General features: G+C 45.9%; 1 protein-coding gene and 1 long non-coding RNA gene across 5 annotated transcripts in view; one reads left to right on the forward strand and one right to left on the reverse strand.

Annotated features, from left to right (window-relative positions):
- The window catches only part of MARCHF4 (membrane associated ring-CH-type finger 4), a 105512-nt gene that overhangs the window by 28366 nt on the left and 51582 nt on the right, over positions 1 to 25564 (reverse strand). The gene's annotated exons all lie outside the window — the stretch shown is intronic.
- Positions 1500 to 11892, forward strand: LOC139083216 (uncharacterized). Of its 2 annotated transcripts, none has more exons than XR_011539752.1 (3): positions 1500 to 2599; positions 6847 to 7019; positions 7901 to 11892. It is a non-coding gene; the product is annotated as an uncharacterized lncRNA (long non-coding RNA). The 2 variants fall into 2 exon arrangements; XR_011539751.1 differs by having other exon boundaries at positions 1519 to 2599; positions 11497 to 11727.

Here is a 25564-nt window from a genome sequence, read left to right on the forward strand (position 1 = left end):
AGATGCGAATGGCATCAGACACTTCCTCAATGATCTGCTTGGAGCTTTGGGGCCCAGGGACCACCTGGGAATGACTAAGGCAAGAAAAACTGGCCCTTCTCTAATCTCCGGCGCCCCTGCGTGGGGGAGGGGTGAAAAGCACAGTTTTTGGAGACAGACTTCTTAGGTTTGAATGCCTCTTCACCTCTTACCAGCTGTGCAAACTTGGGGAAGTCTCTTGACCTCTCTGAAGCTCCGTTTCTTCATCTTTCTGTTGCAGGCAACTCGTACCTCCTCAAAGGGTGGCTGCAAGGGTGGAGTGAGATGGTGCAGGCAGAGTGCTGGACACGATAAGTCCCCTTGTGAAAATACCGCAGTTCTAACTTGTGCTTCCATAAGCACTTCAGTTGCACAGTTTTTTCCCCTACAGCTCTGTTTTATTCTCCGGCTATCCAATAGGTAAGGAAGGGTGCCATGTGTAAGTAAAGGGGCAGCTGAGCCCCAGAGGGAGGTTGAGATGAAAGAACCAAGAGAGTCTGCCCTTGTAAGGTGGATCAGGGTTCAGCACACAGATCGGACTTCTGACCCAGGACGGTCCTCTGTGTTACCCGGGGTCGCTGAGAGCATGGAGGGCCCTCCTTCCCTGGGGATGCTGAACAGGAGGACGCGGGCCTGTTGGATGGTTTAAGTGGGGTCGTGCTGGAGGCAGGAGGCAGGACAAGGTGACCCTCAGCCCTTGGCTGTGGCTGAGCTGGCAGGTTGGGTAGAGAACAGGGCGGATTCTCCTCGCTGCCAATGACACAGCAAGCTGCAGACGCAAGCCTGCAGCTTCCCCTCCATTCACAGATTCTTTCAGTTTATTTCGGGCTTGCTTCATTTTTTTCCCTCTCAGTCTGAAAGGACTCACTCCTGGAGTCCTCAGGTTACCTGGTTGCCATGGCAGCTGCAGGTAAGCCAAAGAGTTCCCCTTCCACCCACACAGGCACCAGGCCTCCCGGCCACTGTGCAGAAAGAAACAAATGCAGGCTGGGCAAGCAGAGACAGCCCCAGCCCTGCTGCAGTTTGCAGCTCTGGAAAATCAAAACAAGGGGACAATAGAAACACCAGCCTTGGGGGACAGTTTGGGGACATCTTCCCTTATTGAGACTAACATGGTGGTTGAGGGCCTGGGCTCTCATCTCAGACAGACCCGAGTATATCCAGCCTCTTACAAGCTGTGCGACCCTGAGCAAATTGCTTAACCAGTCTGGGCCTCATTCGATCATTCCTTTATTCATCAAATATTCATCTATTATGTTCCAAGTTCTGTTCTGGGTAACAAGGACAGAGCAGTGAATGGAACTAATCAAAATTCTCTAAGAGAGACAGACAATCAAAAAGGGAGACAAGGAAGCTGTAAGAAACTAAGATGCTGTCATGTGCTACGGGGAAAAATTAGCAGGGAAAAGAGAAATGGAATACCAGGGAGGGGGCGGGTTGGAATTCTAAATAGAGTGGCAATGGAAGAATTCATCAAATGGAGACATTTGAGAGAAGACCTGGGGAAGGTCAGGGAGCAAGCCATGCAGCTATCTGGGGCTGAGCATTCCAGGCAGAGAGAACGTCAAGTGCAAAGGCCCTGAGGCAGGAACATGCCTGATGTGTTCCAGGGACACCAAAGAGGCTGGTATGTCTGGGGTAGATTGAATGAGGGGAACAGGGGTAGGAGATGAAGTCAGAGATATAATAGGTATCAAGAAAGGGGGCAAGGCTTGTGGGCCATTTTAAGGACTTGGCATTCACTGTGAATGAGATTGGAAATCATGGGAGTTTTGAGCAGAGGGGAGTGACATGATCTGACCGTGTTTGACAGGATCACTCTGGCTGCTGTATTGAAAATAGACTGGAAGGAAGGAAGGGCAGAGAAGGGAGACAGGAGGCTGTTGCAATAATCCAGATAAGTGGGGATGGTGTTTTAGACCAGTGTGGCAGCAGTGGAAATTCTGAGAAGTGGTCAGTTTCTGGATGTATTTGGAAGACACAGATATTAAGATGTGCTCATGAACTGGACGTGGTGGATGAGAGGAGAAAAGTCAAGAATAACGCTGATTTTGACCTGAGCCACGAGAAGGATGGAGAGTTGCTTTCAACTGAGATGGGAAAGACTGAGGGAGGAGCAGATTTCAGCGGGTAGGTAGGAGTTCAGTTGTGGATGTGCCGATTTTGAGATGCTCATTAGATATACAAGTGGAGGCATCAGATAGGGACTGTGAAATATATTCGGCTGGAGTTTAGGGAAGAGGTCCAGAGCAAGACATAAATTTGAGAGTCATTGGCATACAGATGGCGTTTAAAGCCAGGAGCCTGGGTGAGGTCATCAAAGGAGAGAGCGTAGGTGGTACCCAGACTGCTCCCTGGAGGGACGTCGGAGCTTAGAGACGGGAAAGAACCAGGAGAAGAGGCTGAGAAGGGAAGGTCAGTGAGGTGAGATGAGAACATGGTGTTCCGAAAGCCAAAGAAGACCAAGTGTTTCCAGAAAGGGGTCAGCCTCATCAATTGCTGCTGATGGGTCAAGCTGGAGGAGAACTGAGAATTAATCCTGGGTTTGGCAAGTTTTCCTTCAATTTCTTCGATTTTCTAGGTGAAATATGAAGCAAAGTCATGGGCTGAGAGTAAACGTAGGGGAGGAGGTATTGGAGTCTGAGAATTGGCATTATTTTATCAGTCATCAGGAGAGTCTGAATGATTAGACTAGAGAGAGAAAGAATGACAGCAGGCAGCACTAAGGGTCCTTTCTGTTAAAATAAAATAGCTCATCTGTGCAATGGAAGGAGGAGGGTAGTAAGAGAATATATTTAGCCCCATTCCTGGCACACAGTAAGGTCTCAGTAAACACTGGCTAATATGTAAGGGGTTGTGATGGGAGTTAAGGCAGATCTCGTCTCTAAGCTCACTTTCTCACCTACTTCAAACATTGATCACTTTCCTTTCTTCCTTCTTTCCTTCCTTCCTTCTTGTTCATATAACATTCTCTTATTAAGAATCTTGATATTGCAAACATTTCACAGTTCCAACAAAATACGTTCATAGACATTCTACTACCTCAATAACCAAAGGAGGCTAATAATTATTTCTCCTGTTTTACATATGAAGCTACGCCACTCAGAGAGGTTGTTCTTTGCTCAAAAGAAAGGCAGAGTGATGCTCTGCCATCAGTTCCGTCCATCAGGTACCTGTACCTACAGCATCTCTGCCCACTCCATTGTCACTGGCCTTTCATCTCTTCTCCCACCCCTAGCAGCCTTGTTCATCAGATCCTTACCTTTCCAGCCCTGATAAGAGAGAGAACCTTGCTGACTGCCCTATTAACATATAAATGTAGAGGTGTAAACTAAACCCTCTTCTCCTCTGCCCTTCTCCTCTGAACCCAATTCCAGGTATTAATTCCAGGTATAATTCCATGAGCACTGGGTATTAATTGATGTGGTGGGGGGGAACAGGATGGGGTTTAATTTCTCCTCACACCCTCCTCGCACCCCCACGCTTGGTGGGGAGGAGACAACTGTTACATCAAAATTCAGAGAGATTTTTGTAAGCATGGTAATACATTAAAGTTCTCTCTGAGATGCAATCTAGATTAGCAAGGAAAGTTTCACTTTGGTAGATACTCCATTGTGCAGACTCAGAGGAGCTAAAGCCTTCAAGTCAGTTTCCCCTCCAGCATGGAGCCAGAACCGGTGTGTATTAGGGTGAGGAGGAATGGGCATAGGAGTAGAGAAAGTCCATTGGGATTGTAGAGGTGAATAAGGAGGGATGCCGAAGAAAGTAGAGACCCGCCCCCCTGCCCAGTGTCCATCCTAGGTAGTCTCTATGAGGATGGATAGTTGACTTGACAGGGAAAGTAAAGAACTGTTTACCATTTTCTGGACTCCACACATTTGGGGGACCAACTAACAGTAAATCTTATCAACAACACATCCTCCTGACTCTAGGGGCACAACCAAAGTGCTCCAGGATATTGACCAACTATTTGAGTAGCTGTCTATAGGTTGATGGGGGAGAGTTAGGGAATGAGAAGACAAAGGGAGAGCACAGATGGAGCCAGTGAATAGAGGGAAAACCTAGAAGATTCTAGGGTCTTCTTCCTGCAGCACACCAGGCAATGATTTCTTGGTTGCACAGACCTGTAAGAGGTCAATGTATGCTGGCATTAGGATCAGGAAAAAATGACCTAGCCTGAAGATCTTACCGTGCAAGGCTGTGGTGAAGAGATGAGTAGGAAAGGGTGTGACTCCTGCTGCCTTGGAGGATGATAAAGCAACTTTCTCCCTTATCTATGGGAGGCAGGCTGATTGGCAAGATGACCTTCAAAGATCCCCATGGCTCTAGAATCGATTGCTATACACAGACAAGCCATTCTGAATTTTCTGCATATTGTGTCAGGCAGTATACAGCCAGTTCTTTGTCTTCTGGCTGGAGCCCTTTCCAGCCAATCTTTAGCTCTGCCACCCATCCACAGCATTTAACGTGGTCTCTTCCCAGCCAGTCTGTGCCCAAGCTTCTCACTTCCCCTGCTCATGGCGCCAAGGCCAAAACTTGGCTTCAGGAGACTAACAGTGTGTCAACACCCAGCAGAAGGAAATAAGAAATTGTGGCAAGATAATTTGATTTTTAAAAGAAAGAACTCTATTACCAAATAGAAAAAAAATATTTAAGGCTTTAATGAGCTGTAGTTATCCACACTTAATCCAATTAACCACATAATTATTTCTAGTTCTACTCTCATACCAGCAGCTTATTTTCACATACGTACACACACACACACACACACACACACGTATAATCTACCTCCCTCTTCATGGGAAAATTTCCAGGCTTTTTGTTCTTCAGTTCAAAAAAAGGAATACAAAAGGAGAGAAAAAATAAACACAGAGACCCAAACCAAACCCTCCAAACCATTTTTTTTCATTTTCATGATAATTATTTCATTCCTGCAGCTCTTTTCTCCCCATCATTTAACTGGTATAAGACAAATGTACCTATTTCCTCTAACTGCCTCTAAATATACTCGACTGGTAGTAGAAAGAACTTAACCTCACAGTAATTGAATTTAAATAACATCCAATTCCATAAAGTCAAACATGATCTGCATAATAAACAAACCAAGCTGTACAAGGGCTGGCGGAAAGAAAGGTCATATTTTATGTGTATATTCATAATCACATCTGTATTTCTAATGATGTAAATGTGCGACATCCTGTCCGTGTGTCTTTCCGGGTGACTCATCATTGCCATCACCATCGTTACCAAAGAGCTAAAATTAAAGGCTGATCTGCCCTCAGTCCTCTGTCTGACTCAATAGAAAAACGAAATTTCAATAAACCTGGACTGGCCAGAATTGGGCTATTTGCATAAAGCAGCGGGCTGGGCCTGTTTCCAAGGTTCCAGGTCACCAGGCTGAAATTTCAGAGATTCCAGTCTGCTATGTCCTCTTTCCTTCCCACAAGTAGGGCCAAGCCAAGGGCACAAGTCAACTGGCAAGTTAAGGGACAAATACTCAATTGCCCCCTGGGGCCAGCCCTCCGTAGGCACTACACACTGGTAGAGGGACGCCCAGCTTCAATTGTGCAAAATCCTCATGTCATTTGAGGGGTTGTAGTGAAATTCTATAAAAATTAATTTCCAGTCATGGTAATTAATCTTTCATTCAGTGCGTTTAGGGTATACAGCAGATGTTACAAGTGTAAATGAGCTATGATGACGTGCTACGCTGCATGGATGTTCCGGGCACTTAGAGCCTTATGTAGTGCTGACTCTTATGGAGCAAAAAAGGCAACGACTTTCATGGGTGTCAGTCCCAACTCTGCCCCCCTCTGGCTGGTGACCTTGGGTTTAAGTTATCTAAGTCTTGATTCCTTGGTTCTCAGAATCTAGCATACGTAAGAATCACCTGGGAAACTTAAGAATTCACGTTCCCAGGCTTTACTCCAGAGATCCTGACCCACTCCTCCTCTCTTGAAGCAAGGTTGGCTAAGAATCCTTTTGTGAAGCTCTGGACCAGATATACTTCAGCAAAGCTTCTGTCTCCTGTATCACTCTAAGACTTCTGTGTATATGAAGATGAAAAGAAATACCAAGAGCTAAAACTTATTGCGTACTTACGATGTGCCCAGCCCTGAATACACGCTCTGACTGCTAGGTTCAAATCCTGGTTCTTCCACTTACTAGATGACGGATATTGGGCAAGTTACTTACCCACTCCGAGCCCCAGTCCCATCGTCGGCATTATCCTGCTTTACAAATTCATCTGCGGCTGCGGCTGCCTCTGTTACCTGCTCATGCTTATTGAACATGTGCTAGGGGCCAGCACTTGACGTGCATGAGGCCTGTAGCACGGTTACTGGGCCCAGTGGACCCAGACTGGCTGGTAGAATCCTTGCTCAGCCATTTATTACCTGTGTGACCTTAGCAAGTTTGTTCAGAGTTAAAGTGGGACCAAGGGTACTTCCTGCCTCGCCAAGGTCCCATGAGAATTAAAGGATATAATACACAATGAGGAGGACTTAGAACCCTGCCTGACACATAGTGAGTACTCATTGTAGGTCATTATGTATTGTCTCTCATGGGCCCGCCTATCCTTGCTGAATCCCTTCACATCCTAACAAAAGGAGGTAGGCAGAGGATGCTGCTCTCCCGATCTGTGGATCAAGCGTCTTGGCAGGTTGTTGCCTTACCAACACCTCACTTTACCTACTTGTAAGTGAGGCTCATCAGTTTGAAGCCTGTGAGTACTTAAGCTGCCTGGGAGCCTGGATAATGAGTATAGGTAATAGCAGCGTGACGAAGGCCAGGAGTCTCCAGGTGCTGCTGACTGTCCTGTTATTTTAGGCGGAGGGGAGAACAAAACAGATTCCCCGGCTCTCCATCCACCTGGCTGCCCCAGTGTCTCCCTGAGCCTTCTTCCCTCGCTTGCCTGTGTTTCTACCTCCTGTGACGAGATAATGAAAAGGTCTTAAGCTGTGAGTGTTTGCAACCATCACTTCTTCCCCCACCTCTTTCAGGTAAGGCTGTAAACTTGAGTGTTCCAACTGAGGGCTTTGTGATGCCCTTGGAAGTACAGGAAAGGAGGGAACGTGAAACCAGGGCAGAGAAACTAAAATGATCTGTGTAATAAAGAGCTCAGCAAGGAAAGGGAAGTGAGAAAAGGAAAGAGGGATTTTCGCCCTATGATTTCCTCTGCCTGCTTTATAAACAGATTGCAGTAAACATTCAAATGTTTTTCAATTCTTCCCCTGTATGGGATTTGCATTTCTTCTTCACTATGAGCTTCATTCAGATTATACTCCGTTTAGACTGAAAAACCTGAAGCCCAGAGCAGGCAGTGGCCTTTCCTAGGGTGGTGCAGTCAGGCAACACTGAAATAGGAATAAATTACAGACCCCTCCTGCTCTGGGTTCAGAGTTCCAAAGAGTCTGTCCCACAACCCTGCAGGACTGATGCCTCTTACTGGATGGTACCCATTCCAGAGTCTGCTGAAAGTTCAGCCCAGTTCTTTTCACACCTCTCAAGGAAGCGTACTATTCCTGAAGTCTTGGCTCCAGTTCCCTGTCAGGAATAAGCATGCTAAGTAGAATTGGAATTACTATGGCGTGTGAATAGACGCCGGTCTGTTGACTCCAAGCTTCTGCTAAGCTGCTCCAAGTGGTTGCAGCTTCTGTCATCTTGGCAATTTTACTTTTTGTTTGAAAGAATTCTATACCCCTCACTTCTGGACCTGGGAGGGGGGCGATCTGCAAAGGCCCTCATCTCCATCCCCTAGACTCTGGTCAGACTGCCTGCCCCCAACCTTGACAGATGGGGTGCTCCTGTATAGAGATAATGCTGGGGAAGGGGACCCCAGAGGGTCCCATGTTTACCAGTGCCTTCCAATTTTCCCTTTCAGATCCATATATGAAATCCAAGGAAGGACAATGCCAAAGCTCATAGAAAAGCCCAAACCTCTACACTTGAGGATTGGGAAGATATGTATGGACCATCAGTGTTTCCCTCCAGAAGACTGAGACGGTGGCCCATAGTCTTCATTCAGGAGCCATTCAGCGGTTGGGTTGAGCACTGACTCTCAGCCTTGGCGTTGAGCTCTCCAGACGGCGCCTGCCTAGGAGACCCTCACACGCTAGGATGTGCTTCCTCCAACTTACCCAGATTCTCAGTTTTTGCCATGGTTTTTAGGCCTGAATTTCACTTAATTAGTGGCTGGTATGCAAAATATTACTTCCTTCTGTTTGCCTTTAACCTCTTCCAGATGATAAGGTGGTTAAGCAAGCCATCAAGACTTCCTGTTTTCAGAGACTTGGCAAACCAAGTCCCTGTTCCCCCTTCCCTTATCTGTCATGATTATTTAAAGCTTTATTCATCTTCCCTCGGCAGTCGTCCATTCACACTGAAAAGTCCTATTTTTAGATCCAATTCTCATGTCATGCATCATTTTAGCCACCTTTCTCCAGCCCTTCACCAGTCTTTAGGTTTTTAGGTAAGTTTCTCTGCCATGTCCAAGACAGCCAAGGATCCACATATCCAGAGGCTGGAGGAGAAAAAACTATATATCAAAAACATGAAGAGATTTATTATAAATCAAAATTTTCCTTATAACTATAGCTGCACCCCACACACACATAATTTCCCCAAAATCTCCTGACATAATATACATAATATATAATAATATAATATGCAGTCTGTTTTTAACTTGTATTTTTCCATTCACACTAATTCACGAAAAGTTTCTTATGGTGATCCACGCTTTCATGGATCATATCCATGATTATTTCCTTAGGAGACAGTCTCGGAATGGAATTACTAATTCAAAGGGCATGGGCATTTTTAAGGCTTTTTAAGTGCATTACAGTACATCTGTACCTGCTGCTGTCGTCCCATCTTCAAAGTCCTGTCCTTTCTCCATGTTCTCATGGCTAACTGTCAGTAGTCCCATGGCTGTGGCCCTCAGAAGGAAGGCTCAGAAAATGCAGGGAGTCTATTTCTTTCTCCCTTTCTTTCCAGGAACAGGAGGTGGCTGCAGGATTGGGGTTGAGTAAAGTCGAGAATTTGCAGCATTGCAACCAAGGCAATCTTGGGGGAGAGTCTCAGGCATGAAAGAGAACCAGGGGGCTCCTAGCCAGCTGGAAGCTGCAGAATCTTAGGCTGGTGCTATGGGGCTTTTCCTCCTGCAGGGAACTGAGGGATGATAGAGATGACTCAGAGTATTCTTGTCAAGAGTCTCAGCATAGCCCAGTCTCTGAGATGTCAGACTACAAGGCTAAGACACCCGGGCTGAGGGTCCCACCGTTAAGACCCTTCACCTGGATGATTGCCCACTACTGCCTTGAAGATACTGAGATATGGGAATGCCATACTCCTTGCAGTAATACCCTCGTGTGACTGGGCGACTTTGTTGTTAAACACATATCATAACTTAAATTTATTTTCCCTGCTACAGTTTCAGCCTTTTTCTATCTTTTTATAACAAATTAGACAATGCACAGGTTTTAAGATCAAACAACTTCTGGCTCTGCCATTTACTAGCTTTATCAGTTAGTTCCAACTGCTAACTATGCTCCTGCCTATGGACTCCAAAAGTAGTGGCTTAAAAAACAATCATTTATTATTTTTCATAAGTCTACAAGTTGCCTGAGTGGTTCTGCTGATCGGGTTTGGTGTCTTGGCTGGGTTCTCTCACGCATCTCTGAGCTGGCTGGAGCCTGGCTGATCTACAATGAGATGGCCCAGCTCTGCTCACCTGTCTCTTATCATCCGGTAGGATTGCACAGGCTTGTTCACATGATGGCAGAAGAGTTCCTGACAGTAAGAGAGGGCAAGCCCCAATGCACCAACACTCTTCAAGCCTCTACTTGTATCAAGTTTGCTAATATCCCATTGGCCAAAGCGAGTCATGTGGCCTACTCCAGAGTCAGTGTGAGCAGGCATTGCCAAAGGAAGTGACTACAGCGAAGCAGAAAGATCTAGGCAGTTAATCAATTTATCATATTAACTGTGTGACCGTGGACAATTTCCTTAACCTCTCTGAGCCTTAGTTCTATCATCTTAAAAATGCAAAGTTTTTATAGGATTCTTTGCTATAATATATGTAAAATGTCTGGCACATTGTAAACATTCCATATGTGTTAATTTCCTTCTCTTTTCCTTTTCCATCATTTGGACTTTCTCTCTTTTTTTTTTTTATATGTACTTGACTTTTTATATTCCCATGCATTACCTTCTACATTCACAGCTTCGACATAATAACACTAAACATTATGCCTATAGCTTCTGTTGAATCCTCAGCTCCTAGCGTGTGCCTAAAAGAGTAGGCCCTCAAATCATTCCCGTGATTTGGAATTTGGATACTAAGGGAATCAAGAGATCTCCCCTCCCTTTATTCCTGGGACTGTCCAGTTGAGAGATCTCTTGGTCTCTGATCCAGCTCCACCAGCAAAAGTGAGATAGAAAGGGCATTAACTGATCACTCTCAACAGAGGCAAGAGGATGGGGAACCTCCATTTCCTAATTTAAAGGTGGCCTTGGGGGTAGGATAAGTATCCTGGCCTCTCCTTAGCTAATCAGGCTCCAGAAGAGTCATTAATTGCAGCCAGTCTGTCCTGCTGGGGAGACCCAAGGCTGCCAGCTCCCTTGCTGGGAATAGAATAGAATTTTAATTGGCTGTGAAGGCTTCATGGCAGGAGGTGCAGGAAAGAGTTGGTCCTTTCCCCTGAAGCAGGGGAGAGAAGCTTCAAGGGAAAGGCCTTGAAGGCAGCAAAGACCTGCCACCTTCAGAGGCCATCCCAGCTGCAACACCGCGGTTCCTGTCCCAGGGCTGGACTCCAGCCAGGGTCCAGGACTCTCTTGCGTGGTGCACTTGGGATGGTCAGCACAGGAAGGCCTAGCCTGTGAACATTCTCATCTCTGTGCTTCCCCTGACTTTCATGAGAGAAGCACTACACAGTTAAGGTCACTTGTATAGCCAAGAAAACCAGGGTCCCCTACGTCAGAGAGCTCTCGAAATATAAGCTCGACCCCACAGTGTTTGCATGTGTCAGTTTGTCCACTCATGTGGTTTGATTCAATGGCACAGCATTCCCGTGCTGTTTTTTCTGAGCAATGTTACACTCAAATAAATTTGTTTCACTCAAATTTGTTGTTTTCACTCAAATAAATTAATATGATAATGTTCGGGGAAAACACGTTCTTGTGGCAATGTGTGTGCTCTTTCTGCCATGGCAGTTCCTAGAACACACATATAACATGGGATGACATGTGTAGGTCATCATGACAATGTAAGCTTGTTAGCATAAACGGACAGTGATGTATGTTGTGGTTTTCAGAGACTGTTGGGAATGTTGTTTAACCTCCTCATAACTTAGTTTTGTCATCAATAAAATGGGGCAATAGTAGTTCTTATCCAATAGGACTGTTGGAAAGAATAATGACATGTAAACAGCTTGGAATAATGCAGAAACTCAGTAAATGTGTTTTCATGAATACTTCCAGTAAAGGGTGGAGATGAAGCTGATCATTGACCCATCTGTGCTCTGTCGACCTCGTGGTATAATGAACCTCTTGGCAAAAAGCAGAGAAGAAAAACAAAAAATATACAAGCAGCATCAACACTTTCAGAAAACTATTTTGTGAAATGAAAGCTTAATAAAAATTGACTTTCTAAAGAAACACTGCTTCATTAATACTTTAAAATTTAAAGCAATAAACTATCATTTATAACTATAAACAGTTTTATTTTTATTGTGTATTTTTATTCTTATTGTAAGTTTATCACATATTCAGTTAGGGAGAGGAGAGATGCATTGAAGGAGACAGTTGAAAACGGAATTTATAATTTATAAAGATATGAAGACAAACTTCTAATTTTTAAACAAAAAACAAAAAAAACCCCACATGACTCAATTCCATTTCTACTCTCACTGCCCCCTCCCCATATTCATATCTCCTGTCTCTTCATTGGGGAATAAGACATCTTTCTGGTTTAAGCTCAGAACATAGGAATAAAAATAGTTGGAATAAAAGAAGTGACCAATACACAGCAGCCTCTCTGAAATGGTGAGATCTTCATCTCCTGGAAAAGCAGACCGAAGTCCCTGACGTTTGGGGAAAAGAGTCTGAGGAAGATGATGCCCTTAGAAGGCAGAACAGACCTCTTGCTATTGAAATCAGCCCTTTCTCCCTCCAAACCTGGTCCCCAAATCACACTTGGGTGCCCAGGCTCCTGTGCCTACTCTCTCCCAACTTGGACCATCAATGTTTGGGAAATTAGCAGGATAGTCGTTCAAAGAAGTAGTTGATCACACAAATCAGCTCACCCCTTCAAAGGATAGTTTTTCTCTGATTTCCTGCATCTGTAGTAGATGATCAGCGTCATTGGAGACAGCCGGGTTTTTTTCTTCCACTGTCCGAGGTACTGAAAAGCAAGGCTGGGCCGCTTGACTGGGACGAGGTTACAGGTGGCAAAGCTGATGCCCCAGAGAGAGCCAATGCCCAAAGTGGGTGCATCCCCGATGGTGTAAGGGATGACTAAGAAGCTCTGGGAGCAAATTGGATGAAAGCCTGGCTTTGAATCCACTTGGGCAAGTCTGTTTCTCTTTCTGGGCCTCTGTTTTCTCATTGTTTAAGTGGGGGGCGTTGGTTTAATCTCTACCGGTCTCTGACAGCTTTTGACTTTTTAAGATTCTATACATTATACGAAATCTCTGTAGGTGCAAAACAACTCAACACAAGATTCCAGGACTTGCTTGAAGGTGAACTAGGCCAAAGGCGTAGAAGCAGGAGCTCTGTGTGATTAAAGTGAGCACACTCCACGGGCAGATGAAGAGGTTTCCTGGAAGTGGCACCGCCAGCCCCTGGAAACCCCTGCCCATCCCAGAACCCTAAATCTGGGACCAAAAGAGAGCAGTTTAGGGTCGTGCATCTGCAACACAGCAGAGGAAGAAACATGTAGCCATGGGAGTCCTCAAGGAACTGGAAAGATGTGCTCTGTAGAGTGGAGAAGGGTAGGTTTCTATTGCTTGCCCCAAATTATTTTTAAAGAGCATCTGGTTCACTTCCTCATGCCCCCATGTCATTAAGCAAGTTTCCTATGCTTAGTTTGGCTTCCCACCTATATAGGATCCTAGAATGAGCTCCCTTGATGTGGGGACAAAAGGGCTCTGAGTACTGAAAAGCAGTGTCTTCCACTGTAAACATAAATCAGCTTTCTAGTCTCTATCTTGGTTTCTTACAAATTTTCTTGGCCTGAATTATGTCTTTTCAAAATATGATCACCCAGAGTAAAAGGTCATTAAATCAAGGTTCTAGACATCCTTCCGCCCATCCTTGTGGAGAAGTTGGGGGCAAAATTCCTCTTAGGTCGGTTGCCCCTTTTTCCCCCTCTTGCTTCTCCCTGCACCCTCATCTGATAAAGGAGATGAGTTACTTCTGACATGTATATGATGTAAGGTCAATGCCATTTATTTATGTTTTTATTCTGTTTTTGTCTTTACACTTTAAATCCCCATCAGTCAAGTCTGTCTTAGACCCTAGAACAGTATGGAAAACATTCATAGATTCCGTGGAAGCCATTCCAGGCAGCACACGAGCATCCCCTGTGTTCTATTCCTAACCATTCACCAGCCTCTCCGTGACAGGGAGCTCACTACTTTACAAGGCTACAACTTGCATTTTTTAATAATTCCAACCAGTGAATGCTTGCTGGAAGAGTGATAGATATTAGATTGCAAGCTGCAAAAGGGCAGGGCTGTGTGCAAGCCATGGCGAAGAGGCATTACAAAGGTTGGAAGATGATCAGAATACGTGGTGATGTGCATCTGTGTTGGTCAGATGATATGCATGTGGAGCCAGAAAAGGAGACAGGCAGATGCACTATGGGTTTGTCTGAATGTTCATGTGGTCATGGTGCATGGCCTGAGTGCCTTTTTCCATCACCTCTGCCATGGTTTCTCCCATCACCTGTCCCATCTACCTCTTCTGGAATAAATCCCTATCCCTATTCACCATGAACATCAGCCTTCTTGGCCTGACTCTAACCCTCAGACAAAAATACCAGAAGCAAGAAGAATGGAGGAAAGGATGAGAAGAGGAGGGGAACATGGGAAAAAAGAGCCAACCCGGGGTGCTTAGGAGCTGCTAAATATCCCCCAAGAAAAGTAGTGGAATGGATGGACAAGCCCCTCATTGCCCCAGCAAAGCTGGCAGAACTCCACACATACTATGGCAAAGAGGTCCAATTCCATGAATCTTTAACCTACCACATCTCAGCCCAGGGTTATCATAGGCCCATGTGGAAACTGAGTAACTTGTTCTGGGGGCTGTCCTAAGTGGTCCAGTCGTGTGGAAGGATTCAAGGGCTGGTCATCGCCAGCCATCTCCCTGTATTCATCCTTTTCCCTTTTGTCTGAGCCCCTCAGAGGAAAGACACAGCACAAACCCTAAAGAATAAAGAGGCAGAGGGACCATACACATCTTATTCTAGCATCTCCCGTATCTAAACACTCTCCTTTCTTATAAGACCATCCCAACACGTCTACATAACCACATCCCACCTTTCCTTCACCTAAACATTCCTCATAGCAGTCATCATCCTCATCATCATGACCCTGGTAGAGATTGTTTCTGTTTCTCTATTTAGACCCCAAGGACATTTTGATTCTGTGTTTACAGTGCAAAGTTTTAATGGGAATTATAAATGCTTGATAAACTCTCCTTGAGAATGTATTTTCCAAAGAGAATTCCACTAAGCCAATTTAATTTTTGATCAATCTTCTTTAATATAGAGCAGTTAAACTGTTCCCATTTTTTTTCTATTTCTCATTTAATATTATTGAAACTCTGCATTGGGATAAATCATTTTAAAGTAAAATACATGTGAACCATTTGATTAGTTTATCTGGTTTCGGTCCATACTAAAACTCACTAATTATAGCTTCTGTCATTGAAAATTTGATTTTGTGGCCTTTATAATCCTTCCAAATTCAATTTTTTTCTGGATCAAAGTTTGTGGATCTGAATTTTGTCAAGAAGCTGTGAGTCTTCTGCCAGATTTTAATAAATTATAAATTTTACTGAGGGCAGTTTTCCGCTATCAGTTTTCTTGTCTTGAATGTTTCTAAACATCATTAGGGTGAAGATGTCCTGCCACATAAGAGCAAGGATACTACTAGCTGCTTGGTACATGCAGGTATCAAATAAACATGATGTCGTTGAAGTCTACAACAGTGCTGAGAGATCAGTAGTATTATCCCCATTTTATAGATAAGTGAATTGAGGCTAAGGGAAGTGAGGTCATTTGCTCAGTGTCACACAGTGACTATGTGATGGACCTGAGAATCGAAAACTAAGCTTTTGAGCATTAAAAGCTTTGATTTTTTTCTATTGTACCACAGTGTCTCTCTCTTCATTCATAATTGTACTGTATCCACTGGCTGCACACACTTCTCGTTACACCTTTAGATTTGTTCTTGCCTATTTCCTGTCATCTCTCTCTCTCTCTTACACACACATACACACACACACACACACACACACACACACACACCCCCTTGTGCTTCTGACAAAGCACGTCAGGCTGTCATTGGACTCCAGGCCTCACCCCTGGAGCAGCACGACTCGCTTTCTTCTCGCTTTCCGGTAGGTTCGCCCCACAACTGGGCCAGGGGACCACCAGGGAGGAGCTCCTATTGGCAGCTCCTTAGGTGGGCACATATCACAGCTTCACACCGATGAGTGCCTCCAAGTTCCAGCTGGAAAGCTGGATGAGGTGACCATGTAAGGGTATGTGTGTGTTTGTGTGAGCCAATGGGCCCCCACACAGGGCCAGGGAGCAGGCTGCTGCCCAGGAGGCCAAGCCCCTCAGCCCAGCTGCCCACCGTGCCTCACGGGGCCATGGCCGCCAGGCTGGGGAGTACATCAGCGTGCTGTTTTATTCAGTCAGGAAGAGCGTATCTTTTCAGTGGAGCACATCCAGGCGGTTTCCTTTTTTACAACAAATTACAGGGGGATGGGAAGGAAAGGAAATGGAGGGAGAGCGGGAGTGAGAGGGGCTTCTATTTTTAAACCCTTCCCAGGCATTAGTTCTGTGGAAGTTTCTGTGAGGAAGGAAGAAGGGAAGAGAAAACGGGAGGGAGCAGGGCACTGCTGATGGGAAGGGCAAGGTTTAGGAGAGTGGTTTTCAAACACACTTTCTCGTCTTAAGTAGCTAGAACCTTTTCTTCAAACGTATCCTATGAAGAACGCCAACATTTAAAAGAAGTGAAAGGAGAGCAGTGTTAATTGACGTGAAGGTGGGAGAGTCCACATCTCCACCCACGTGGCCTTTCCCCTGAGCACACAGCTGCCCTGTGACAGTTCCACTGAAAACGGGTTTAAACCATGTATTGAGTAGGGTGTAGGAAGGGGAGAACTTTTCCATGTATTCATTCATTCATTCATTCATTTGAAATACTTACTGACGCATCTTATGTGCCAAATTCCATGCAAGGTGCTAGGGAACATTGCGGCAAATAAAGCAAATGCTGGTCCCTGTTTATGGTCGAGTTGGGGAGACAAACATTCATGAAAGAATCACACAAACATGTGTAGAATGGCTGCTTTGACAAGCTCTGAGAAAAAGAGGACATGGTGACCCAACGGGAGGCAGCCCTGAGGGAGCCACATGTGGGCTGAGGGCTGACACACAGGCTTAACCAGATGGAGAGGGGACGGAAGGGAGATCTGGAAAGACAGGACAGGAAATCCAGGGTTCTGTGGCAGGAGAGAGCATGGCAAGTGTTCCTATTTTTGACTCCTGCCTAGCAACCCATCCCAAAACTCAGCGGCTTGAAATGATCACCATTTTATTAATCTTACAATTTTGTGAGTCAGAAATGTGGACGGCGCTTGGTGGGGCGCTTCTTCTGCTTGGTGGTATGTGATTGGCAGATGAGCTAGTCCAGGTGTCCACGACGGCTTCACTCATGTGTCTGGGCCTTGGTAAGGATGACTGGAAGCTGGGCTCCTCTAAGACTGTCGGCCTGCACATGGCCACTCCAACCAGATGGTATCGGAATAGTTGGGCTTCGTACATGGGGGCTCAGGGCTCCCTGAGAGAGTGTTCCAAGAGACAAGAAGTGGAAGCAGCTGGTTTTGTAAGACCTGGATCAGGAAACCAGTCCAGCATCACTTCTACTGTATTCTATTGGCCAAGGTGGTCAAAAAGCACACCTAGATTCAAGAGGAGGGAATGTGGTCCCCATTGATGAGGATTTTAGGCTGGTTACTTTTAAAACTACAGATGAGAAGCAGGCTCCGAGGACTGGAATTTTGCTTGCCCTTTTGAGAGACATTTGCGTTTGTGAAGGAAGGGGGGGGTGACCTTGTAGGGACCCGAAATTGGCCACCCCAAGATATGTCTCTTTGGCATCGGGATTGTTTGGGGCTGATTGCTTTCAATAAACTGGGACAGGGAAGGAGGCTCTGGGGAATGGAACTTGCCCTTGTTGGGACACATTTACATTTGTAAGGTAAATCTCTATCTGTAAAAGGTGCCTCCCTCTCTGTACCAGGAAGAAGAGGAGAGATGACCTTGTCCCTAGAAGCTCTTAATGGGAAAGGCAAGAACTTAAGTTGGTTGCTGTCTGGCAATCTCATGTAACTGGTTTAGGGTGGTGGCGTCTAACCTTTCTAACCTTTACTTAATCCGATTTGATTCTTGTCTAAAAGTCATGGGATCACCCAATGACCAGACCCCACCTGCACTGATACCATTTTAACTTTTTTTTTCATGTTCTTTCCTTTGTCTTGTAAAGAGATGAATCATATACCTATGCCTTAAATTTAGCCCTAACCCTCAACTCGGGGCAACAGCAGGAGCTCTGACTGCCCGTGGGTCCTGTCCCCACACACCAGCTCTGCCTGTCCATGGGTCCTGTCCCCATGCCAGCAGGGGCAGCAGCAGGAGCTCTGACTGCCCGTGGGTCCTGTCCCCACGCACCAGGTCTGCCTGCCCATGGGCCCTGTCCCCATGCCAGCGGGGGCAGCAGCAGCAGCAGCAGCAGGAGCTCTGACTGCCCGTGGGTCCTGTCCCCACACACCAGCTCTGCCTGCCCATGGGTCCTGTCCCCATGCCAGCGGGGGCAGCAGCAGCTGCTCTGCCTGCCCATGGGCCCTGTCCCCATGCCAGCGGGGGCAGCAGAAGAGGCGGCGGCAGAAGCTCTGACTGCCCATGGGTCCTGTCCCCATGCTACACTATTCTCTAAATAAAAGAGCACTACTGCCAGATCTTAAGAGTCTAAGAAATCTTTCTTTCAACTCCTTGGCTCACCGACCCCGCATCACCCATCTCTCAATAAGAGAGCATCAAGGAGTTTGCGGCAACCTGTAATTCACTACAGCAAACATAAAGGATTGAAGGAAAGTCAGTGTGGCTGGAGGACAGAGGGAGAGCTGCGAGAGAAGAGGGAGAGGGCAGGAGGAGTAGGCCTTGTTAAGGAGAGATTTTCTTACCCAGACAGGGCTGCAGTGTGTGTTTGTGTAGGTTGCGCACAGCTCAGCTCCAGAGGGCGCCATTCCCATTGTAGGCGATGTGAGTGAGGCCCTTGGAGTTATGCAGTTATGCACAACCTACATGGCCACACTGACTCCAGGAAACAGGGAGACCATGCGAGGATTCTGCTCATTGACTCTCAGCTTTTCTGTCCCATAGAGATGATGTACAGGCAGCCTGCAGCTTAAACAGTAGTTGGTTTAAAGTTTGGGCCCTCGCAACTTGAAAGTTGCTATAGACTGAATGTTTGTGTCCACCCGCAATTCATACATTGAATTCGCTGCCCAATTTGTGATGGGATTAGGAGATGGGGCCTTCGGGAATTGATGAGTTCAGGAGGGTGGAGCCATCATGAATGAGATCAGTGCCCTAATAAAAGAGATCACAGAGAGTTCACTTGGTCCTCCCACCATGTAGGGACACAGCAAGTAGACAATCTTCTATGAACCAGGAAACAGGTCCTCAGTAGACACTAAATCTACCAGTGCCTTGATCTTGGACTTCCCTGTCTCTAGAAGGGTGAAAAAGAAATAAACTTGTGTGGTTTGTAAGCCACCCAGCTTACAATATTGTGTTACAGCAGCCCAAACGGACTAAAACGGAGCTGTAGCTAGATACACTGTCACAGGTCACATTAGCTCCCTTTTAAAAACAGGCACGCCCCCTCCTCCTGGGCCCACCCTGGGCACGCTGGGCAAAGGGCTTATGTTGTCTGAACTGCCCTATCTGGCCAATGGCAGGGCATCCTGCCCTGCCAGCTCTGCTGTGTCCCTCAGGTGCCAAAGCCTTCCTGGTCTGTCCTAACTTGTCTGCTGCACAGGCTCTTTCGCACCCACTCTTGATCCCACGCTGACTCTCTGGCCCTAACCAGATCCTGCCCGCCAGCCTTCTCTGTCCGGCTCCGCGATGCGTTAGTGCTTCCCGACAGACTCCGCCCTCGCCTGACTCCAGCCTGGCTCAGCTTTGACTTGGTGCGCCGCTGACGAAGCTGCTGAGGTTTGCCCACAGCCCACGGCCGCCCTTGACGGGACTCAGCGGAACACGGTTACCAGTGGGCTCAGGTTGTTAGATCCAACAGTAATGTGAACATTTTCGTTGCTGTAGAATGTTGCACTGTATGAATATATCATAATGTGCTATCCACTCTACTGTTGATGAAAATTTGTATTGTTTCCAGTTTGGGGTTACTATGAACATTCTTGTGCATGTCTCAATAAGAAGGATGGCCACTTGAGGAAGAGAGCAGCAGGGCTTCCCTCACTGGCCCAGTGGAAGTTCTAGACCTCCTAGCAGCATCTTCTCAGCCCAGCTGACCCTCCTCCTCCAGAAGTCCCTCCAGGGTCCCACGTGGACTCCTTCCCATGTCGCTTCAGTCTTGATCACAGCCAGAAGACTGCCTTCCAAATGTGGCTCCAACTCTTAAGGGTTAATGGCAATTCTGGGCCTTGCATGCCTTGAGAGTTTTACACCGGCCAAAAGATAGGATCACAGGCCCCCAAAAGAGGCCCCACTAGAATTTCTCCCTCTCTCCACCCCAGGAATTTACCTGGAATAAATATGACTGGCTTTATCTTCTTGTCAGCTCTTCCTGGTCTCAACTTCAAATTTGTCTCCGGACTCCAACCCTTGGGCACATCTCTATTTGAGCAGCTCCTGTTGTGCTGGTCTAGCCCCGACTCTGACTCGTGGAAGGGAATTCCACCTTTATTTCATAGACCAAATTTGGCCTCTTGTCCACACTATCCTGAGACCCCAGCTTTTTGTCCTATAATGAATGCCATGTGATCCTGGGCAGGTCACCCACCCGCTCTGAACCTTTCAGTTCCCTAGTCTGTAAATTGGAGCAAGGAATTAGCCCTTGTCCTGCTTTAGCACAGTTGTGAAGGGTCTTAGAGCTAGACTCCCTGGGTTCAAATCCCAGTTCTGCCACCCACCAGCTGTCTTAGCCCCATGGGCTGCTATGACAGAATATCACAACCTGGCTGGCTTCCAAGCAACAAACATTTATTTCTCACAGTTATAGGAGCTGAGAAGTCCAAGATCAAGGCGCCAGCAGATTCGGTGTCTGGTGAGAGCACACTCCCCAGTTCACAGATGGCCATCTTCCCGCTGTGTCCTCACCTGGTGGAAGGGACAAGGGAGCTCTCCAGAATCTCTTTTATAAGGACACTAATCTTCTTCATGAGAGCTCCACCCTGATGATCTATCACTTCCCAAAGGCCACGCCTCCTAATACCATCACATTGGGGTTAGGATTTCAACGTCTGAACTTTGGGGAACACAAACATTCAGCCCACAGCACTAGCTGTGTGACATCCTTCTGCACAAGTCGCTGAACCTCTCAGCCGTTCAGGGTCCTTACCTGCAAAGTGAATAGCACCTCCTCACTGGGTCATGGTGAGCATCACATGGGTTAATATACAGAAAGCACTTAAGCAGCACTCGGCGTGTGGCAGGTCTCAAATAAGCTTTAGCTAATATTGCTAATACTTTGGCTCACACGATGTTGGAAGGATGAAAGAAGATGACTATGGTAGTGAGCCATCGATGCCATGTGGTACACACAGCGTTTCTAGAAGTCCTAAGAAAATAGGTCAGGCTGTGATCCTCAGGATAGGAATGCATAGTCTTCGACACCTAAAGGACCTAGGTTAGAATCCCACTCTTCCATGGCTGGGTGGCCTTGGACTAGTGACCTAAGTGACGGTCTTGTCAGCCTAGAGCGATTGATTGTGAAGATTAAGAGGGCAGTAGGTGGCCTGGCTGGCACAGAGTAGGAACTGGGTTCATGTCAGCTTTCTGTCCTGCCACATGCCCTGCTCTGGTGTAAGCGATGCCTGAGCTCATGTCAGACAGAGTCAGACCCCTTACGAGTGAGGTTTCGTGATTTGCAGACAAGGTGGGGCTCCAGGAAGGTTCAGCCTCTAGCTCAGGAGGTGAAGCATGCAGGAGCAGGTGACACTTATGCAGGGCAGCTCCCAGCAGGCGTTGCTCTGTCACAGACATTGCGGGGGCCTCATTGAGTGCTCTGAGAGCAAGGCTGTTTCCAGCGAAGGATGTTTATAAGCAATTAATAATGATTAATAATAAACCGAGTAAATCATCATCAGGGTCTATAGCTATCATCATTCCTTGGCAGAACTGGGCCAGAAATAAGAAGGAAAAGATAAATGAGGGCATGGTTCTGTGAGCAGATGCCCACAGGGAAACTGAGACAACCCTGAGCAGGCCCTACCATCATGGCCCCTGGGACCTGTCTTTAGTGTTCCACCTCGGCTCTCCAGAGCCTGGGGGCTCTGCAGGGGTGACCAAGGCTCCTGGGTGCTCCATCTCCGCCAAACCTTCACCTGAAGTAGCTCTATTTTAATCTGGGTTATATACTGGGTTTCCGTGAATTTCACTTGAAAATTAAGTTCTGCTGATAAAAAAAAAAAAGTTTGGAAACTATTGCATTAGTTAAACATAGGAATTAGGTTTTTGTTAGATGCTAATTTCATTTTAACCCCCACTTTGATTCTTTCTGTTACACAAGAGGGTAAAAAATTCAAACGTACACAAACACACGATAATAATGATCCTTCCCTGTGTTTTCGTATCATATTCCAGTTTGCACTGTGCTGTTGATCACATTTCTTATATGATTCTCACAACGGTCTAGTAAGCTATTCAGAACAGGGCTTCTTCCTCATTTGTGGATGAGGAGAATGGGGTTAGGAGCCCTGGAAGTTCCCAGGGAGATGGAACCCTGTTTGGGAGCAGCACCCATAGGCTCTGGAGGGGGATGTCAATGATGACGCTAATTACAGAGCAAACAACTTTTAGGTGCTTATTTTGGTCAGCTCCTGTGCGAAGAACTTTAGATGTTCTCTCTCTTGGTTCTCACAACCACCCTGTGAGGTGTGTAATATTATCAGTAAATCAAAGTTCTGCATCATTGAGTAACTTGCTAAAGGTCACGCAGCTAAGAATTCATGCATCGAACTTGGATCTAATCGGGAGGAAATGATCAAACAAATCCAAATTGAGGAGCAGTGTGCAAAACAGCTGGCCTGTGCTCTTCACCCTTCAAAAATGTCAACGTCCTGAACGATAGACAAAGGTCGGGGGGCTGGAGAGAAAGAACTCGGCTTAAAGGACATTATGGGGTCAATCGGGGTATTTGAATACAGATTGTAATTTAGCTTTTATCATGGCATCAATGCTAATTTCTTGGGTGTGATAATTACACTGTGCTGCTATAGCAGAATATGCTTGTTCTTTGAAGGTTCCATAAAGAAGTTTTTAGGGGTAAGGTATCATGAAGTCTGCAGCTTACTCTCAAACGGTTTAGGGAAAAGATTTTGATATCTAGTTAGCTGGCTAGATAGATGTATATATTTGCACAAATACATACATACACACACTCATATATACGTTTCTATCAATCTATATATGTATGTATATGTATAGATATATACCATATACATATCTATATACACACCACATACATATATACATACACCATATCTGTCTAGATAGGGAGATAGATATGGATATATAGTATATCTATCTCTGTGTCTATCAAGAGAGAGCACACAGTGTGTCAAAATGATGAATCTGGGTGAGGAGTACATGGGTGTTCATTGTACTATTCTTTCAACTTTTCTATATGTTTTAATGTTTTTAAAATTAAAAGCTGGGAAAATATTTTCTTAAAGGAAAAAGGTCAGGCACATGGAGCTCCTGTCCTGGACTCCAGAACTTGCTCCCTAGAACAGGAGTGGAAACTGGCTTCCTGAGGGCCGATGATGGGCCCACATAACGTAGGTAAGCAGACGGATGGGAGAGCCCTACCACATGCCCAGGCCTGCCTAAGGTGCGGCTTGTACCCTGTGTTCAACTCTCCCACCAAGCACTTCTTCCCAGCATTTGTCCCTGACAGTCCTCAGAAAAGGATCTTGCAGGTTGACAGAGAAGCCCAGACTATGACGTTTACATACTTCCCAGACAGTTATATAGCATTCATAGCTCATTAACCCGAGCTAAAAAAGGAAAGCCACTCAACACAGCCAGCTGCTAATCCTTGGGGAACTGATCTTGGTTTGGTTCATATTATACAACCTACGTAGCCACTCCTAGCTCCCTGTTCCCACCTTCTCCTACCCCTTTTGGAGAGTTTAGGAATAGGATATTCAAACCTATCCTGTTTGCTCCTTGGGAATGGCAGAGGCAAAGTGTTTGGAGAGGGAAGGAAATAGTTATCATGGCTAAAGTAAAGCCTCAAGACTATTTGCAGACTTCCGTTCTTAGCCTTTTGATCCAGCCTCACCCCCGTTCTCCATAAGCATAAAAAACAAAGAGTTGATTCTAATGGCAACATATCTTTACAAAGCATCTGGTTCTGAAGATCCCATGTCCATATACAGATGGTTTCTGGAAAACCTAATTAATCCTCACAATGTGTCTCTGAGGGAAGAGGTTTTGATCGAAATCTACCTTGAAGATGGAACAGAAGAAGATGGGTGGAAATTATAGCAGAAGGAATTCAAGCTAGAGGAGAGGTAGATTTACCAGATGGTATGGACATGAAATAGATTTCCATGGCAGCTGGTACATCTCTTTTTCCAAAATATTTTAAAAATAGGAGCGAACTCCCTATAGTGGACATAGGACACTTTCCTTCACACATCCTGCTCAACCCAGAAGGTCCACAAAAGGCTAACTTGCCTCTACCACACCCAAGTTCCAAGTGTGTATATACAACCAGCCTAACCAACCAGTTGACGACTACCCTGGGACACAGTGATTGGTTTAAGAATAGGTTACATGACCCAAACCATCGAAGAAGATCTTCCTAAGGATTTTACTTAAGTTTTGGAGGAAGACACTGTCTTAGTCTGAGTCCATGAGCTGTAAGTACAACATACACTCAAGGCTGTCAGAGACCATCTTGCTTCCATATGAAGAATCCTGTCAGGAGGCAGCAAACAAGCTACATGGATCAAGGGATGGAATCTGAAATCCGATACCCCTGCCATTTAAATGATTTGAATCAGCCCACGAATACCATGGAAATTGGAAACAAATTACTTGTATTAAATTTTAAAGATTAATTGAAATTGTTAGAGATATGTACTCTTGGCACCAGCCATGTACACCTGGTTCCACTCACTTCAGCTTTCCTGCTTTTTGGCTAATACACTTTCTATTTTGCTTGATACAGTTTCAGTTGGCTTTCTGTCACTTGCAACCAAGAGTGCTGGTAGAGCTCCATTTCTCTGCTCTCCAAGCCCCTCCCATCCACAAACACATAGTACTTGTCTCAAATGGCTTTGGTGCCTTCCTGCTAGGAACTGAGGTACTAGGAGGGAGTGGGGAGAATGACTAAGTGATACCTCCAGGACTCTCTTTTCTGTTTTATGATGGGTGAAGCATAGATTCATTGGCCTCGATGAGATTCTGGAGGGCACCTAACCAGTATAACCACTCAAGTGATGCCAGACCCCTCTCACCTTTGCCTCCAGGTGGTCACCTAGCCATGACCCCAGCCATGAGTCTCCCTACTCACTGAGGCTGCCCTTTCACTTTAGGGCAGTTCCAATCATAGACAGTTCTTTCTTACCAGTGAACCCAAATCTAGTTGTCTGTTTTTTCCAGTTATTGGTCTTGCTTTCTGATGACACAGAGTAATTTGCTCTCTTTGCTTCATGACAACCTTCATGTACTTATGGGCAGCCAATCTGGCTTCCTAATCCTGCCTAAGTATTCTAGCCATTTCTCATGTCCCGTGATTTTAAGTCCCTTCATCATGTCACGCTTTTATTAACCCACTTCTGAAGATATGTGCTCTTAAGGGCTTTATCCTGCACAGACAGGTGTTAGGGTGACAAGGAAGGCATATAGCTCAGCTCTTACTTCCCTTTTCTGGGCTCCATACTTCAGTGAGTGTAGCCCAAGACCACACTAACATCACCAAGGGATGGGAAGGGAGAAGGGGGGAAAGACTTTTATAAATAAAAAAGTAATAGATTGGGTTGTAAAGAATCTGGAAAA

This window comes from Equus przewalskii, chromosome 5, assembly GCF_037783145.1.
Source record: "Equus przewalskii isolate Varuska chromosome 5, EquPr2, whole genome shotgun sequence".
Classification (NCBI taxonomy): Eukaryota; Metazoa; Chordata; class Mammalia; order Perissodactyla; family Equidae; genus Equus; species Equus przewalskii.